Below are 18,755 nucleotides of genomic sequence, written 5' to 3'. Positions count from 1 at the left end.
TGTCAATGTAAACTATTGAAGATGATGAAACACCATGTGGTTACTCACGTTGATTGATAAGATTGTCAATGCCTAGATCCACACCTTTAATAACACATCTAGTTTCAACTAATAGTTAGAAATCAACATAGTAAGATAAATTAATTACAAGTAACTTAGGCAATGTTACTAGTTAACTTTAAGAACAAACCAAGGGGACAACATTACCTTTGTTACACATATTTGGGCTAAAACACAAAGTATTTCATGAGTCCTCTAAGTTAAAATACGTGGATGATATTATTATTTTTTGTGAAAGGGATGTAAGGATAACATATGAATTAACTTCCAAAGTCATATATGGTGCTAGGAATGTAATTTTGGTCTAATTACGTAATTAAATTGTGAGTATGAGTCTTCTTTATTTTGCAAATCCTTGTGAGATGGAGCCTTTACTACTTTTTCCTACACACACTTCCCCTTCCTTTAATTTAATTTTTTTTTTCCTAAGTCCTCTTTCTTCAAATACGCATTCTTCTCTTAGTACTTTTGAAAGGGGAGGGGGTGATGAAGTAGATTATTTTCTTAAATTTATATTTCTCTGCACCCCTTTAGCCTTTTATTTGGCTTGACTTGAATTTTTGAGGCTTTCATTTTCCTTTTTTTTATCTTTCTTCACAACCCTCTTTTATATGTAGTTATGTCTCGAGTGGTTAGAAATAGTAACAAGGTAACATGTTTACTAAGTTAAAAGTGACAAAGTTTCAATCTAATGTTGACATCCACATAACAAGATGAAACCTTATGATGAACCCTGGTATTTCATCAAGAATGGTGCAACTCCCAAATGCTTCTCAATTCAAGTTATCAACCCGGTGTTCATATAAACTTAGAGGTGACAGTGATATATACACAATATATTAGGTTCTACTCATGTCATCCTCAATCATGAGATCAGATCAAGGTGTTCAGAGACCATTCCTCCAACTAACTGAAAACCTTCTATGAAAGCATAATTGAACTTGATTCTAGATACAAAAGTTGAAATGCCATTCATTCAAATGTAAAAGCTAATTGACATTGCATGAAAGAAAAAGGGCTAATATAATTGCAGAAGTAAATCATGCTACTCTACTTTTCACATTCAATCACATTAGTAACCTATTTATATGCATCATTGCTCTACTTTACAGGTGCTTAAAAATAAGGAATCTAAAATTTTTAACATGCATATGGATAAAGATACCAATTCTAACTCTGTTTTGTTATTTGATGGTTGTAGTGAGGAAATGAGGAGGTTGGGGTGGTGTTAAAGTATTCCTTAATCATAAAATTACAAGTTGGAGGCCATTATTAATCTTAACTAGGCTAGGATCAAAATGGGAAACAAAACTAGTTGAAAATAACATCGCTACATAGTTGCTTTAGGAGGTGCCACAGGAGGCCCTATTTTCTTGCAAGAGGGGGTTTGAGAGGGTTTTTAGGATGGAAATGGTATATTAGGGATGAAGGAAGGTGGATGGAGGTAGAAGGTAATAAATGAAGGTTGTGGGAGCCCCTTGGCCAAGCCTAACACCCCTCGGAGGTCTATCTTGCACCAAAGTTGATGCCCACAGTGCCTCTTATTTTCCTTGACAGAGTGATTGTGGAGACAGAGGTTGGGAGTAGTGTGAGGTGCCTAGGAGGATGATGGATAAGTATAAGTGAATGTGGGAAGGTATTCCCACCTATTTAGATCAACATAGTCCCTACAGCTAGCCAAATACATGCATGAAATGACCAATAACACAGTGAAATAAATTAACATGGAGAAGATGAGTTGAATTTGACTAAAATATATTTTATCCCACAACACTACTCTAATCACTAAACAAATGAAACTAACTCCTAAGTTTCAGAGGATAAGCATGAAAAAGGATCACAACTAACATCTATCCATTTCCAAGAAATCATAAACAAATATTTTTGGATTGTGATTGTCAATCCTTCCAATCACTCTTCCCATAAGAGAGGTGATAGGAAAGCCTGCAATCACAAATTTTTATGCTATAACATCTACTAAAATAAGAGAAGGACTACAATTCCTTGAAACAAGAACAAGAAGGAAATACAAAAGAGGGACTAAAGCCTCTGGGTTGGGCCCAAACCCAAGGGTTTCAGCCCTCCAAACTAACTCATATGCAGATCAATGGTAAGCTTCTCATTAACAGAAAATAATAGTCTCATACATCAGATGAAAGTTAAGAATAACAATGTCAAGAACTAGGCTCAGTAGCTACTCTTAGCTGCAACAAAAATTTGAATCCTAATGAGCCTTTCAGCTGGTTTATTTATACAAAAAAGTAGTTTATGGCAACTCCCTTGAAAATAGGAGTGATTCCCTCCAAGTTCTCGAGAATTGTGGATCTGGTCTTCCTTGATATTCACATGTACTTGGATTCCCTTAGCTATTAGTGAATTCAAGCTAGGAGTGAGTATTTTGTGATCCCAAGCCAAGTTAGAGAGTTAAGTAGGTGGATAAGCCCCCTATGTTCTCTCTTGGTTGTCTCCATCAAGCCCTTGCATAGTAAATGCCTAAAAAAATCTTTATTTTCCTATAAATCAATCACATTAGGCCACATAATATGATAAACACCTTTTAATATTATTACTAAGCATATTATGACTAAAAATGCAAATTAATGTGAGAAAAGGATAGTTTAATAGGTGGAGGATAGCATAATGAACTTCAAAATATACCTACTAATGGGACCCATCATCACCACCCTCCTGAAGGTGTTGCTCATCCGCTGAGAAACTTAGTCATCCATATGAAGCTCATTCATGGCCCTGATGGCCATTGTGACATCCAAAGAACCTTCAATGGTTTGCCTTCCTGTGGATAAAAACCTGCGTTTACATCTATCTCTGTCCATACTTTTTGTTCCTCTCCCTAATTTATTTCTTCTTGTAATCCTAACAATAAGGGAGGACTAAGTTTGTGTACTATCCATTTAATCTTTAGCTTTTGCATTATCCTTTAATCTTCAGCTTTTTCATTATCCTTTTGTACAATGGTGTTCTTTCCAAGGCAATCCTTAGTACTTCTAGAGAGTGATACTCTCTTATTTGTAAACTATGAGGTAAGGCCTGCCACCTTCTCTGACAGACTTATAGACTTTCTTTTCCCAAAATCCTAAAAATGTCCTAAAAATGTAGAATGGATTGATCTTAGGTTACTATGTACCTAGATGCTAGATTAGAATCGATGGAGATGAGATTGTGGTTGCTTATGAGAGATGTAGGTCTTACTAATTCTGCTCTGATGTATAATGGCTCTTTTTGTTCATTTTCCATTCCCTTCTTCACCTCTAGATATCTTGTCTGATCATGCTCCAACCAAGATTCCAATGTCATGAGTTTCATGTACTCCAATATTGAATTGGGGTCCCAAATATTCAAATCTGTTAGGATCAGATTGTTTATATAAAACTCAACTAGTTTTTCGCTATCCGCCATACTCACTTTTTTTCAAAACTCAATAAATTTCCTGTAGCCTTGGAAAGGTAAAAACCCATACTGTGCTAGTGTATTTATCTGGAATTGTAGCCACTACTCCTTGAGGAAAATAGCATAGGATTTGGATGGTTGCTTGCATTGTATGGCTTCCATAAATAGACTTTCCATAGTAGCAAGTTGTGTTTCCTTTTCTTGTACTTGTTCTTTTATCCTTGTGTTCTCTTCCTATAGTTTTTCCCTCATGGTTGACTCCCTTAGTTTTAGGTCACTTAATTCCTTGCCCATTTCATTAATACTTTATTTCATGAGGCGCACATCTTCTAGATTTTTGGATTTGGAAATTTTCATCCAAATTCAGTAAGTGTCAAGTGTCCATAAGTTGGTATTGTAATATAACACATTCAAATTCAAACTAATTAGATCATTATTTGTACAAAATAAACAATATGGAAATAAATGATTTTGAAGCACATCTTTTATTACATATACATGAATATACTAACCTCAGTTGAGTCTAAATGAAAGTCAGATAGGATGGGGGTCTGATGAATCTAGGTATCGTGCTCCCCTACTTGTGGCTCAATGATTGGAGCCTACATCGATGGACCCGCATCATTAATGCCTCTAAGCCTAGCATCCCACTCATTTCTCCACATAACAACGACATCAACGACACTATGCATATGGTCCTGTGTAAACAATGGAAAGGAAAAATTATAATTAGTCTACAAATTAATTAACATGTATGTGTAACATAAAAAAAGAAAATGTTAAAATCTTAAGAATAAAAAGGTTTACCTCAATTGTTGGTTCATGCTTTTGTACATAGTGACTCTCTTCCACACTAGTGAACATATGAGGTGGAGGTGGAGGACAATCCATGGAAACATGCTCTGGTCAAGGATGGCTTGGCTGATCAACTACCCCCTTGGATGACCTCATAAGCTCATCCATATAGTTGGGAAGTGTCTACATGTCATCATGAACTTATTAACATAAATTCAATCTAATAAGAACTATAAATTAATATAAATAATTATGCATAATTTGACAATAAGAGTTAAAAGTTTTGTATATACATGTACCTAGTTTGTGTCGCACAGGTCATGCACCCTCCAAGTCTCATGAATGGCATCATGATACATACATGTATATGTCAAAATCCGGTCAAAGGGTAAACTTGAGAGAAATGCATCATCATATACAGGCACTGGCGAGTCACAAGGAAATGGTGGTGGTCTCCTAATCTCTCCATCCAACGCAACACACTCATGTTGGAAACTATGTCGATATTGAGGGGGAGAGGTGAATTAGTAGTGAGAACACTTATTACTTTTCTCCAAATTATTAGTCCTTTAAACATGCACAAGTTGAAACACATAAACATAGATAAAAGCATCGAATATAGACATGCAACCATAAAAACAATCAACACAATGGACACAAGTATGTCTGGTGGAAAACTATTCTACGGGAAAGAAACCACCCTGTTGTTGTCGTGCTGCTCAAATTATATTATGTCAAATAATTCTTTACATAGAGTTACAATATGGCTACTATCAAATGGAGATTGTTTCTCATGTGGATCTATGGACTACCATCTGCTGAAGGCCACCATGATCAATTATCCTCACCTAGTTACTCCTTAACTATCAATCGACTCTATAGACTTCATTCTGCTAGAAACTACCATGACTAATGAGCCTTGCCCCATTTCTTTCGAGCTATCCAACCACCATTGGATTTGAGAAATCGGCTCAACTATATTGATTTCACCTGAGTCACCAAACTCTTCTCCTCTATGTGGTTCTCATTTCATACACTTTCATAGTAGATTGAGAACTACAAAACATGAGCACTGCAACAACACCATCGTTCTGAATCAAAGACTAAAACAAAAACTAAAGAAATATAACTTAGGAGAAAACAATATCTAAATACTCCACTAGATTCCACACAATCTCACCAATCACTTCTCCAATCCACAACTCATCACTTCACTTTCTGCATAAATATGATGGTTGAAATATACTTCAGCTCATTGTTGCTACTACTAATGAATGCTTTAGTAAAATATGTAGTACACAACTCACACAACTTGCATACTCGTCTCCACACACACTTACTCCATACAACTAGAAAATCAACCATAATAGCAATGATATTTATCCAATATATGGATGAACTCAAGTGCTAAACTCAATAATTACACAAAGCTATCAAGCTCAACAATCTTGTTCATATGCTTGATTTTATTCGGATTCAACTCATTGACTCTATCAACCACTAACTCCACTTTCCTTTTTGATATTTTCAACTTTTAATAATCTTCTAAAGGTCCAACGAACTTTTCCGACCATATGCCAAAACATTTCGATCAATAACATCACCACAACACCAAAATTATCTTAGCAGTGCAAGGAATGTAGAGAAAAACACGTGAAAAACCTCATTCACTTCCACAACACAACCTCCATGCAACTAGAAGTCCTCAGTCACTCCCATAGGCTTTTCTCCATGTGACTAGAGATTTTCAGCTAATCTGATGACTTAGCATGCATGCGACTGGTGCTAAAGATGGGTCAAAAATTAGTCAAATATACTCAGAAATTTCTCAAACTTCTTCTAGAGGTTTAAAATACTCTATAGGACCTATGGAAGTCTCTAGAAACTATGAAAAACTTCATCAAGTCACTACCAAATCACTATCATCATCATCAATCAAACTAGGTTTACCAGGATGCCAACCAACAACCACATTAGCACTTGGGCCATCAAACTGATACACAAAAACTATGCCATTAATATGTAGCTCCATAACATGTCATAAATCCTCCAGCACCTACACAAGAATCTCAATCATCCACAAACACATGTAGATCCTCTCCAATCCCAAAGTATAACATCATCAACATGAGAGACCTAATCTAGGACATGGAGACCAATCAACAAGGCTCCTCAACTCTAACTCTTGTAGAAACCACTAAAATCTGTATGCAGAAAAATGATCAAGGAGATCATCATCATCTCGAAGCTATTCCAAGCTATTAGACATGCTAAGGACCATCTCTCACATCTCTAAGCTAGTATAGGCTAGAAGACTGTAACAAACCTGGTGACAATTTGATGTAATAAAGTTAATAAAGGAAAAATAAGACCATGGTTAAGGGTCACTTATTCCAAGTTGAATGTTGGGAAAAGATATCCTAGTGGGCATCACTGCATGTGTGTTTTGGCTAAGGAAAATTGGCAAAGGCTAAGGCAAAAAGGAATTTTTGGCACATTTATTTATGAAAATAAAGGAAATTAGGAGAAAAGGAAGGTGAATGGTAACAGGTTGCATGTGAGGAGGAAAATGAATAAAATAGAGGCCTCATTCATAAGAAATATTCTGAGGACAAGTTCATGGCTTTTGTCAGTTCAACCTTTTGTCAGTTTAACTTTAGAGCTCTCTCATTATTCTCTCTCCCTCTCTCACTCTTGGTCACTTAGAGTTTTCTTGGAGTACTCTAGTTTGAAGCAAGGAAAGGAAAAGAAAGAAGTGAAAGGAAACGCAAGCAATGATCAAGGAAGGAAAGTAGGATCAAGTAGCTTTAACAAGAATACTTGCAGGCAACCTTTTTCATGTGTGATTTCCTAGCTAGTTTGGATATGCATGGCTTTGTATGTTGGTGTATGGTTCTCTTGTTGTCGGTGGCATGGTTTTTCTAGGTTATGACAGTGGATTTCAACCTAGCCTTGCATTTTTCCGGATGCCATGGTTTTTAGATGTTTATTTCAGTTTTGAACTTTCATTTTCTGAATGGATTTTGGAATTCAAGGTGGAGGTGGTCTCAAGTTCCATTCCCAAAGGCCTAGGAATCCCTTGACTGGTTTTCGGAGGATACACGATAAAGCCTGAGGGAGAAGTCTCAGTTTAGGGCCTAGTGATTCAAGTTTGGATTGCAGTAAATCTTGAGAGACTGGTCTTGGTTTAAGGCTTAGTGATTCAGTTTGGATTGTGGTAAAGCCTGAGAGACAAGGAGATAGAAAAATTCCTCAAGGATAGTGATGGATGACATATGGCATTCCAAGTTCGGCTTGGTTGTGATCAGAGTAGCGGTTTTGGTGTGATCACAGTTTGATCAGGGTGGAGGTGGTTTAATCTCTGCATTCCCTTTGTTGTTATTGTATTGGTTGTTTTATGAGAACCCACATTCATGCTTGGAATATGGTACGAGGGTGAATGGCTAAAAGAGAGATTTGGTTTAGCCATGTCTATGGTCGGGTGGTACGTGGATGTCCCGAACCTGGTCAGATTTTCCTATGATTAATAAAAGCTAAGTTCTCTTACTTTTGCATTGATTTATATGTGGATTTATTGGTTTTCATATCTATGATATTTATATAGTCTTATGCTGGTTATAAGCATAGTTAAATGATTGGTTCATGTTATGGATATTTTATGCATTTAATTGTAAATGTTAAATGAACGGATGAAAGACCTTATTGATGATATAATAGTTCATTGGAAAAGGAGGTGATCCTTCTGATTATGTTTCATAAGTTATTTTAGTCATTTATGCTCTGTCTTGTATCCTAGACCTATAGGTTATATTGATGCCAAGTGTTTGACAGAATGTCAGTACCGGTTGGGGATGCTCAGGTCTAATCCTGAGGTTTAGTTTGATGCATTAGCATTTTTATCATGTATTTAATGATTCTTGAAGGTTCCAACTAGTTATGGGTAGAGGCTAGGAAGTCTAGGCTAGAAAAATGGCTCAATTTATGGGATTTCTAGCCCACAGAGCATTAGCCTAGAGACTAACTCGCTTGGTCAATGTCTGGGGAGTATTATAACTCACCTGGGAAGTGTATAGGGAGCGTTATAACTCACCTTGGCAGTGTCCAGGGAGAGTTAATCTACCCTAAGTTGCTCAAACAACAGTGGAACTCAAGGACAAGATGTCTGAGTGGTTGACTTGTCTCCTGAGGGTTTTCCTAATGTTATTGGATGACTGTGTGTGATGTTTCATCGATTCCACTTACTTAAGAACAAATAGGAATTTGAATCCCATCATAGTAGCCTCTCGTCTTATGTTTACCCCAGCTGGCAGGGTTACTTTGGGTAAACTTGGTAGGGGGTGTTATAGCTTGGCATCATAGCATGGTTCACCCCTCAGACTGGATGGGCAGTGGGTGTTGGTCATGCATGCATGTCAGTTGCATGTGTGTCTCTTACACTTGTGTTCCATGTGCTTGTTGCATTGCATCATATTGATCATGGTTTTAGTAAGGCTATCATGAGGAAATTGATGTGGTTTTGTGGAATGTAACGTCAGAATTATATGACTGGTTACTTGATATATGCAACTTATGCATAGCTTAATTTTATGCAACTTGACATTCTTGTATGTTAGGTTACAATTTTGAATATTTTTATTATACATATCAGTCTTGTAGGTTGATTAAAAGAATTGATCACTTATGCTCGACTACATGCGTTTATGCATATGTGTAGTTGACCAGGAATTGCTTATGCATATTGATGGTTGCATGTGGAAATGTGTACAATGTAGTAATGGTTGTTGTCATGCATGAGGTCGTAGCATGCAGAGCTGATAGGGCCTTGCATTGATGACTAGACTTAACTAGAGTGATTCTTATGTATTGATACATTTAACCGTGCATGTCTATATGCTAGTATGATTATGTTATACATGTATCATGCTGATTTTGTGATCTTGCAGACAAGGTATCTTCCCTAAGCTATACTAAGGTACATCGATTTATTGTGATTTGGTTTATCTGACATATTATGCATTGTAGGAAGAAACACCAATGGCTAGCAAGATGGTTGATTAGAAAGACTCTCCCTATGAATCCGAAGAGCAGTATGGTGTTGGGAATCCTTCCGATTTGGTAGTTACATTGAGAAGATTTAAGGAAGAAATAAGGATTTGCAAAGCAGACAATGACAAAATCATGCAGACACAAAACAAACAAGCAGAGGTGAATGTGATACTACTTCATAGTTTTCCATATTTGCAGCGACATGGACCACATCGGATCAGCCATGGATAGGAGGACAAGACTAATGGGGCATATGGAAGTAGGTCTCATAGTAGACATAGGTCGGATAGATCTAACCTGATCAGAAATGGTAGGATGTTGGACACTCTAGATAGGAGAGGTACTGGACATAGGTATTATTCTAGTTATGGTTCTGATAGGCATCATGATCGTCATCGTTATCATCCTTACTAGATGAGTGATAAGGGATACTTGTCAGATGAGTTTAAGTGAAACCACCTACCTTTGATGCAAAAATGAAGAAATCAAAAGATGCAGAGGCTTGGTTTCTTGGCATGGGGAAATTATTTAAATTGCTTGATTACTCAGAAAACATGAAAGCAAGAATAACCACTTTTAGTTTAAAAGGTAAAGCGAATATTTGGTGGGAAGATGTGAAGAATGTTAAAGGTATTGATGAAGATGATTTGACTTGGCATGCATTTGAAAGGCTCTTCAAGAAGGATTATTTCTCAGAAAGATACTATGACGATAGAGCTAAGGAGTTTTATGAGTTGCGGATGGGTTCTATGACAAATGATGAGTATACTAGCAGGTTCTTAGATATATTGAGATATGTGCCTTACCTCAAGGAGGAGAAGGCCAAGGTTCAAAGATTTATCAATGGATTTCTAGTTGCATATAGAGACTAGATTGAGTTTGACGAGCCTAGATCATTGGAGGAGGCCATCCGAAATTTGAAGCATTAATATGAGCAGTCAAAGCGTAAAGTTCAGCCGAAGCATGACCTAAAAAGAAATGACAAAGCTAAAGGAAAATGGCCACCAAAGAGAGGAGGACCTCAAGATGAAAGTGAGAAAGAATATGCATTTCCTTACAAAATATTCAATATAGTTAAGAAGGGACATGGAGAGTAGCAGGCTATAGGCAGTGGTAGAGCACCATTGCAGTGTTGGATATGTGGTAAGGATCATCGTAAGAGGGATTATCCATAGTATTAGAGTGGTGGTAGACCCCAGATCTAAAGTGCTCAGGAGGTGCATACAGTTGGTGATATTGGTCATAGTATTCCTCGGATCTATGTAGCTGTTGACAACAGGCAGGCAAATCATCAGGCATCGATCATTGAGATGGATGGTAAGATTTGTGATCAAGTTGTTTCTATTTTGATTGATCCTAGATCTAACTTTAGTTATATTAACCTTGACCTGGTGGATAAGTGTGCTTTGAGAAAAGAAGTGCATGTAGAATATTGGTTGGTATAGTTGGTTACAAGTACGAAGAGTTGAGTTCACCAATGGGTGAGAGCTTGTGCATTTGAGTTGAATGGTATGCCTATAGCAGCACATTTGAATGTATTGCCATTGGGTTCATATATTATTCTTTTGGGTATGGATTGGCTATACCTTCACATAACCAAAGTGGATTTCTTCGACAAGGCCATTGAGTGTGTGGGTGATAGTGGTGAATAGAGGACTTTGCAGGGAAAGAAGAAGCCTACATCAGCGAGGATGGTTACTGCTATGCAGGCTAAGCATAGCTGTAGAAAAGGTTGTGTGATGTTTGAAGTACACATTTCTAGTAATAGAGGTAAGGAGGTTGAGGATGTTGATGCATCACACAGGTACCCAATATTGTAGCACTTTCAGGATGTATTTCTTGAGTACATTTTAGAGTTGCCACCTCACAGGGAGGTAGACTTTTCTATTGAGTTGGTGTTAGGGGTAGCTCTAGAATCGAAAGCACCATATAGGATTAGAACATCTAAGTTGGTAGAGTTGAAGTTGCAGTTAAAGAAAATGTTTGACAAAGGATACATCATACCCAGTGTATCACCTTGGGGTGCACCAATGTTGTTCGTAAGGAATAAAGATGGTACTCTGAGACTGTGCATTGAATACAGGCAGTGGAACAAGGTAACAAACAAGAATAGGTACCCTTTGCCGAGTATTGATGATTTGTTTAATCAGTTAAAGGGAGCAAAATTCTTCTCTAAGATCAACTTGAGATCGGGTTACCATCAGGTACGCATTAAGGAAGAGGATATCTTCAAAACTAATTTCACGACCAGGTATGGGCATTATGAGTTTGTTGTTGTTCCATTCGGTTTGACTAATGCTCCAACTACATTTATGTGTTTGATGAATAGTGTGTTGCATCCTTATTTAGACATGTTTGTTATTGTATTCATTGATGACATACTGGTATATTCTAAGAATGGGGAAGAACATGTCAAACATTTAACAACAGTGTTGACATTGCTAAGAGAGGATCAGTTGTATGCTAAGCTTAGAAAGTGTAGTTTCTTTCATACTGAGGTGCATTACTTGGGGCATGTTGTCTCCAAGGACAACATAGCGATGGATCCACAAAAGATAAGGGATATCATAGAGTGGGTAGCTCCTAAGAATGTGGATGAGGTGAGATCATTCATAGGTTTGGCAAGTTACTACAGGAGGTTCATCAAGAACTTCTCGCATATTTCATATCCTATCACATCATTGACGAGGCTCATCAATAGGTAAATTATATGGGTCTTAATGCCACTCTCTAGCTTATTAAAATCAACTTTTCTCACATTTCTTTACATAATTTATTATATTTTGCTTAGTGAGAAGGGTAAAGGTGAGATGTTATGTCATGTAGCCTAATATGTATTAAATGCAGGAACTGGAGCCGTTTTGGGCTAATTTAAGTGCAGGAACTCGAAGTGGACAAGCAAGAGGGATTTTAGGAGATTTGGTCTCCCTCCTTAGCTCCTCAATCATTCAAAGTTTACTCCACTAGATCTCATCAGGCCAGAGTTACAAGCAGTCAAGCCAGCTGAGTTCATTGGCAGCCAAGGTAGTGACAGTGAAGACAAGTCATTCTTGAGTTTGGGAGCCAAGTCCCCCTAATTTTTAGGAAGCTTTTGGTAGCTTTAGTTTTTATAAATAAGAATGCCAAGGGACTCATTAGGATTTGACTTTTTGATATAGACAAAAGGCAATTTGGAGCTAAGACAATGTGACTATTAATCTTATGTTAGTTTTGACATTTTGATGATAATGAAAAGGTTTACATTGATCCAGAACTGAGTTTCCTCAGAGGGATGAAGCTCTTGGGTTAGGACCCAACCCTAGCAGTAGAAGTTCCTCTTTTTGTACATGTATTCTTAGGTTAAAATCACAGTTAGCTATTTAAGTATTCCTACCTTGTTTAATTTACAAGTATTTGAATGATTATTTAGTTTTGCTTCCATTACTTGAAGAAGTAGATCAATGGTACAATAGTGAAAGAGAATACTTCAGAGAATCTTGTGACAATGGCCTCTTCCTCATCTCCCTCACGGGATCATGGTTTGAGGGCCCCACTCTCACATCCCCAAAAATAGATTTATATTTTGATCATTGCATAGCTTAGGGTTCCTTGTTGAAAAAATCACTATTTATAATTTCTTGGAAGCACTTGTAGTTGTCATTTTGTTTCTTGAGTTTTCTAAGAAGGAATTTCATTCCATAGACATAGTCATTAGCCATCAATAAATCAGTTTTCTCAAATTAAACTCATCTTTTCCATATTTATATGAAGTTATGCATAAATGAAGAGAAGAACATGTGTTGTTGTAGGATTTTTTGATCTATAGGGTGGAACACATTCCACCATCCTCATCTAAGCCTTCTCCACCTACTGCCAAGCCCTATCAACCCCTAATCTGAATTTCTAGTTTATAGCCACCGTGGGTAGCCATCTTGAGCAAATCCAACTATCTTGAAGTGTTGGGTTGAGCCTTGGGAACTGTGCACCTTCCCTACACCTTATTCCACCATCAGACATCTTCCTGACACTCCATTTCACCTTTCCAGCCATCCTATAGCCTTCAACTAGTTTCCTGTAGAAAACTAGGACATCCTATAGTAAACCAGGACATCTCGTAGTAACTACAGGAAACCCCGTAGCAGCCTATTTTAGCCTGTTGTGAGTAGAAATGTTGATCTGAGCATAGGGTAGGCCCTCCACTTGAATTCCATGCCCCTTAATGCCTTTTGGATCAAATTTTCCATGCCTTTCTCCCTTGCAAAAGATCATATTGTTTATCCTAGCATTTACATTTCTAAATTGAAAATAAATAAATAAAAACTATTTTTCTGCAATTTTAACAGAAGATAGCTAGTGCATGCATACATCAGTCATAGCACTGTTAGGATAATTTTCATGCCTACTTAGTGCAGATAGCTAGATGATAGAATGCAAGGTTAGATTAGTTCTATTCTGCAAGTAATATGCATCAATTCTTTGCTAGATGATTTCATGTCATTTCATAAGCACTTTCCATTCAACACTTCCATTTTCCTAAAATAGGTAAGAATTTACTTTCTGCATTAAATATAGATTTACATTCACTTTCAGTATTCAGACTCCTTCTAGTCAATAAAATATTGGTTTGAAAAACCCTAGTGTCTATCGCCTCAGTTGAATAGTGACAAGAGTAGACTGTTGCATCTACTGTGCATATAGCACTGTCACGTCCAAGTTTGTATGAATCCCTAGTTGATAAAGTAAAGGTTGTAGCCCTAGGAGTTGTAATATCCTTGCTGTAATATTGGGGCTCATCACTTTTTGGCATCGTTGTCGGGGAGGTGTCTAAGTAGTTGCAATTTCTGATTTCCTTTCTATTTTACATTCAGTAAGTAGTTGCAATTTCTACTTTCCTTTCTATTTTACATTCAGTAAGTAGTTGCAATTATTGCTTTCTTTCTATTTTTCAAGTCATTCTGGAAAAAACCTAAAAAAAAACAATTTATTTTCATGACAAGTAGGAGTATAAAGGATTTAGGATTTTTTTTCCAAATAGCCCCACACCATCAGACACCCAACCTTCCCTCTTCTTTGGTGGTTGTCAGCTTCCCTCTCTGACTGCAGGGGAGCTAGAGGACCCATTAGGTGAACAACCATAAATATTTGAAGAGCCTATTGGGGAAGAAGAAGAAGAAGAAACCCTTCCACACACTTACAATATGGCTAAAAATAGAACTGAAGGTGCTTTCCCCATTATAAAGACTAATGGATATGCTAGGATGAAAAACATAAGCCCCTCTACCCTTCCTCACTTCCATGGCTTAACCTCAAAAGACCCTGATACCTTCTTGTTTGAGTTTTTTGTCATCTACAGAACTTATGATTATACCTCTCATGACCAGAAGTTGAAATTGTTCTCATCCACCCTTAAGGGTGTAGTATTACACTGGTTCATGGGTCTTCCTGGGGACAATGTAGTATTCCTAGGGGGGATAGTATGGGGTACAGAGAGAGGTACCCAAGAGAATAATGTAATAATGGGATGGACCATAGTTATAAGGTAAGCTCGTGGTATTAGATATATGGTATTGAGAGAACCATGGTAATGACCCATGGTATTCTATGTATGGATCATATATAAAGACTAGAGACTCGCCATTGAGAGATGTGAAGGATTATTGTATTGGCAAGCATATGGCTTGTTGAGTGTTCTCCTTCCTTAAGGAGTAGTTGTATGGTGTTAACCTACCTAAAGGGTTTTGATATTAATAAAGAGAAGTTTATCTATTTATCTCTTGTTATTTCTAGGTATATTTGTATTCTCATATATTTCTAGGTCAAGTTCTATTACAAGTGGTACCAGAGCACTTTCTTGGGCAAAGCAAAGATTTTTTTTTTTTAAAATTTTTGCAGGAATTCTTTGGGGCGGCGAGTTTGGAGATCATATTTGTAACTTATGGTGAAAATTTTGAAGAAACAAATTGCATATCTGGATTCTTTGTGCAGAAAATATCCAATTTCTAAAAACAATTCGGCCGAATTAGAGTCCGGATGACAGAGATATCACTGATTTAAAAATCAATTGTGTTGCGGAATTGTTTTTTACGAAAATTAATGGATGGTGGATCTCTAGTTAATTTTCGTCGTTTTTGTGGGAAAATTTGAGAAACTAATTGCATATCTGAGATCGTCTTAAAAAATTACCCACTTTCAAAGAATAAAAGATCGGTCGAATCGGGGTCTGGATGAGGGAGATATCGCTGATTTAAAATCAGCTCTTTTTTCAGAAATTTTTGTGATGGTGGGACAGCTGCAGCACAAATATGAAATTCCAGTGCCTAGATCAGGATTTCTATCACATGGGAAGATGCAGAATGGTTGTTCCATTTCCGAAAACAGGTCATAATAAGGATTCTGAGAAATATTGACTGAACTGTGGCCATTTCAAATTTTCACCAAGTAAGTGATTTTTTTTTCAAAACCCTCTTCATGGCTTCTAGCAAGAATTTTTTTACAGGAAAAGATGATGGCCCTACTATTGAAGAATTACTAGAAAGACAAAAGTCATTATGGCCAACAGGTTGGAAATTTTTCATAGTGGCTCATTTTAAAGAGGAGGCAGCCACATGGTGGGAATCACTTAACAGAAAGAAGTGGTTAAACCTGCCCGATGAAGAATTTGAAAAATTATTGTTAGACAAATGGTCTCATGCTAGAAAACAAGATAATGAGAAACATGTGGGGTTATTTTCTACTAGTATCTCCTTATTATAGGTTCATGGATGTATTCAGAAGTAGAAGATCATTGTGTCTATAAATCCTAGTTGCAAGAAAAATATTATAAATGTTAATTTGGCAAAAAATTGTAGGTTCCAGAAAAAAACATGGAAAACACACAGGTTGATAATGAGGATGTTCAAGTTTATAAATTTTTGAAGATTTCTATGGATAAGTATGTATTGCATTCTACTTTTTATGCTTCAAATATGGATAATGTGGATGTTGTTTTGGGTACTCTTGGATGGAATCTATTGGTACTATCAATATTAATGTGCAGAAGGAATTCCTGAAGCTCTAGTATAAAAAGAAGAAAATTACATTACAGGATATTTCCATTAATAAATAGGTGGAGTCCAAGGAGGCTGAAGGAGAAGATGTTACAGGTACAGACACATCAAATGAGGAATCAGTTTTTGAAGTAATACTTGAAAATAAGAAACGATTGCAGGCACCACAACATGTACTAGATACCCATCAGGCTCCATTAGGTGGTGAATTAAAGAAAGATACATCGTCTGTTTAAACTTCAGCATATCACCACCCACATCACCCAAGAAGAAAACAACCAACACGATGGCAACAAATTAGCCACAAGGACAAAAACCCTGCACGATAAATAGAGAGGGGCGACGATACACCCACAACACATCAATACAGAAGAGCCACCAAGTTCAACTTCCATCTCAAGCACGTGAGGCACCAGCGAGATCGAGGGTTCACCTTTCTCTTAGATGGATAGATGCACGTGCATGGTACTAGTGGACTACTCTTTTGAGTAGATATTATTATTTTTGTTCTTCTTATGTTTTGGGGACGAAACATGTTTAAGGGGGGTGGAATGTAGTATTCCTACGGGGATAGTATGGGGTATAAAGGGAGGTACCCAAGGGAATAATGTAATAATGGGATGGGACATAATTATAAGGTAAACATGTGGTATTAGATATATGATATTGAGAGAACCATGGTAATGACCCATGGTATTATATGTATGAATCATATATATAGGCTAGAGACTCCCCATTGAGAGATGTGAAGGATTATTGTATCGACAAGCATATGGATTGTGGAGTATTCTCCTTTATTATGGAGTAGTTGTATGGTTTTATCCTACCTAAAGGGTTTTGATATTAATAAAGAGAAGTTTATCTATTTATCTCTTGTTATTTCTCAGTATATTTGTATTCTCATATATTTCTAGGTCAAGTTCTATTACAGACAACATCACTACCTAGGCTCAGATGAAGCAATGCTTCAATGACAAGTATAGGGACAACTGTAGGTTTAAGGATCCAAAGAAGAAATATTCATAATGATCTTGGGACATGATGAATACTTGGAAGATTATGAGGAAAGGTTCCAACTCACCTACAAAAGGACTAGATGAACCCTCGATCCTGAATCATTCAAGTTAGTCCTTCTTAGAAGGATTAGGGAAGATATCCCAGAAAATCTAAACATGTTGTCTAGAGGGGATATCTACCATTTATCTTATGATGATATCAAGACAGTTTTCAAAATTCATTCTAGGGCAACCAGAAATAAGGGTAGGGTTATTCAAGCTTTGGCCAGCTCATCCTCCTCCAACACATCCATCAAAAGTGAAATTGGAAACATGTTGGAGGACTTTAAGAGTGAAATGTTGCATACCCTTGCTCTACAAATGGACACCATGTAGATCAAGAGGAAGCAGGAGGAAGTAGAAAGAGCCTTAGCTATCTTTTTCCCTAGATGCACCAGGAGGCACCCTAGAAATGAATGTCCATTGAATATTATAGAGGTTTGCTTGGTCTGTGAGGAAAACCACTCCACAGACAAGTGCCCTTCTCTGCCTGTATTGAAAGATGTGTATCAAGGAACTGAAGGCGTGACTGAACAACTCTGCTATATCAACTGAAGGAGGCATCAAGGATCTTGACCATACCAACAGGGCATGCAAGGGGCGTCCTATTCCTATTACAGCCCTAATAAGAATGCATGCATCCCCACTTGGTGTCCTCTTGCTCATACTTCATGGCCCACACCTTCTCCCTGGTCTTATGCACCTCAGTACCATTCTCAACTTGCCAATCAATCATTTCAGCCATATGCTCCCCCACAACCTGAGTGGAATACCCCATCACAGAGTTGGAGGCCCCCATACAACCAATCTCTAGTCTTACTGGCTCCACCTCCATCTCAACCACAACTCCCTCACCCTACTCCACCTAAGAAACATAATATGGCTTCTCAGCTAAATCTGAACTTGAATAATAAGCAGGCACAACAAGTTTATAGTGTAGAGACATGCTACCCTTCCTATGTTATGGAAATTTAGGAAATCAACCTTAGGTCTAGAAGAGTGCTTCCAGATAACCAACCTCCATCTCCACCTAAGGAGCTTGAAGAGGAAAAGGAAGAGAGTGTTCCTCAAGCCAATCCACCTCCTTTTCCTGAGAGACTAATCCATCCTAGCCAGCACACCCCAAAAGAGGCTGAATTTCTAGGTGAATTGAAAAAAGAGTGTTAAAATCCCACTCCTCCAAGCTATCAAGGATATCCCGATATGGAAGAGGTTAGTCAAGGAGAAATGATTCAAACATCCTGGGAGGAGAAAGAAAGACACCCCTACCATTAATGTCATTGGACAACAATCTGACTTAATGTTGGGGAGAGTGATTTTCCCGAAGTATATAGACCTTGGAAGTCCTATGGTAGATGTGCACATT

This window comes from Pinus tabuliformis, chromosome 4_1 (assembly GCF_031772625.1).
Source record: "Pinus tabuliformis cultivar Carrire ecotype Pingquan chromosome 4_1, CPIR1, whole genome shotgun sequence".
NCBI lineage: Eukaryota > Viridiplantae > Streptophyta > Pinopsida > Pinales > Pinaceae > Pinus > Pinus tabuliformis.
This window is presented reverse-complemented; position numbering follows the sequence as displayed.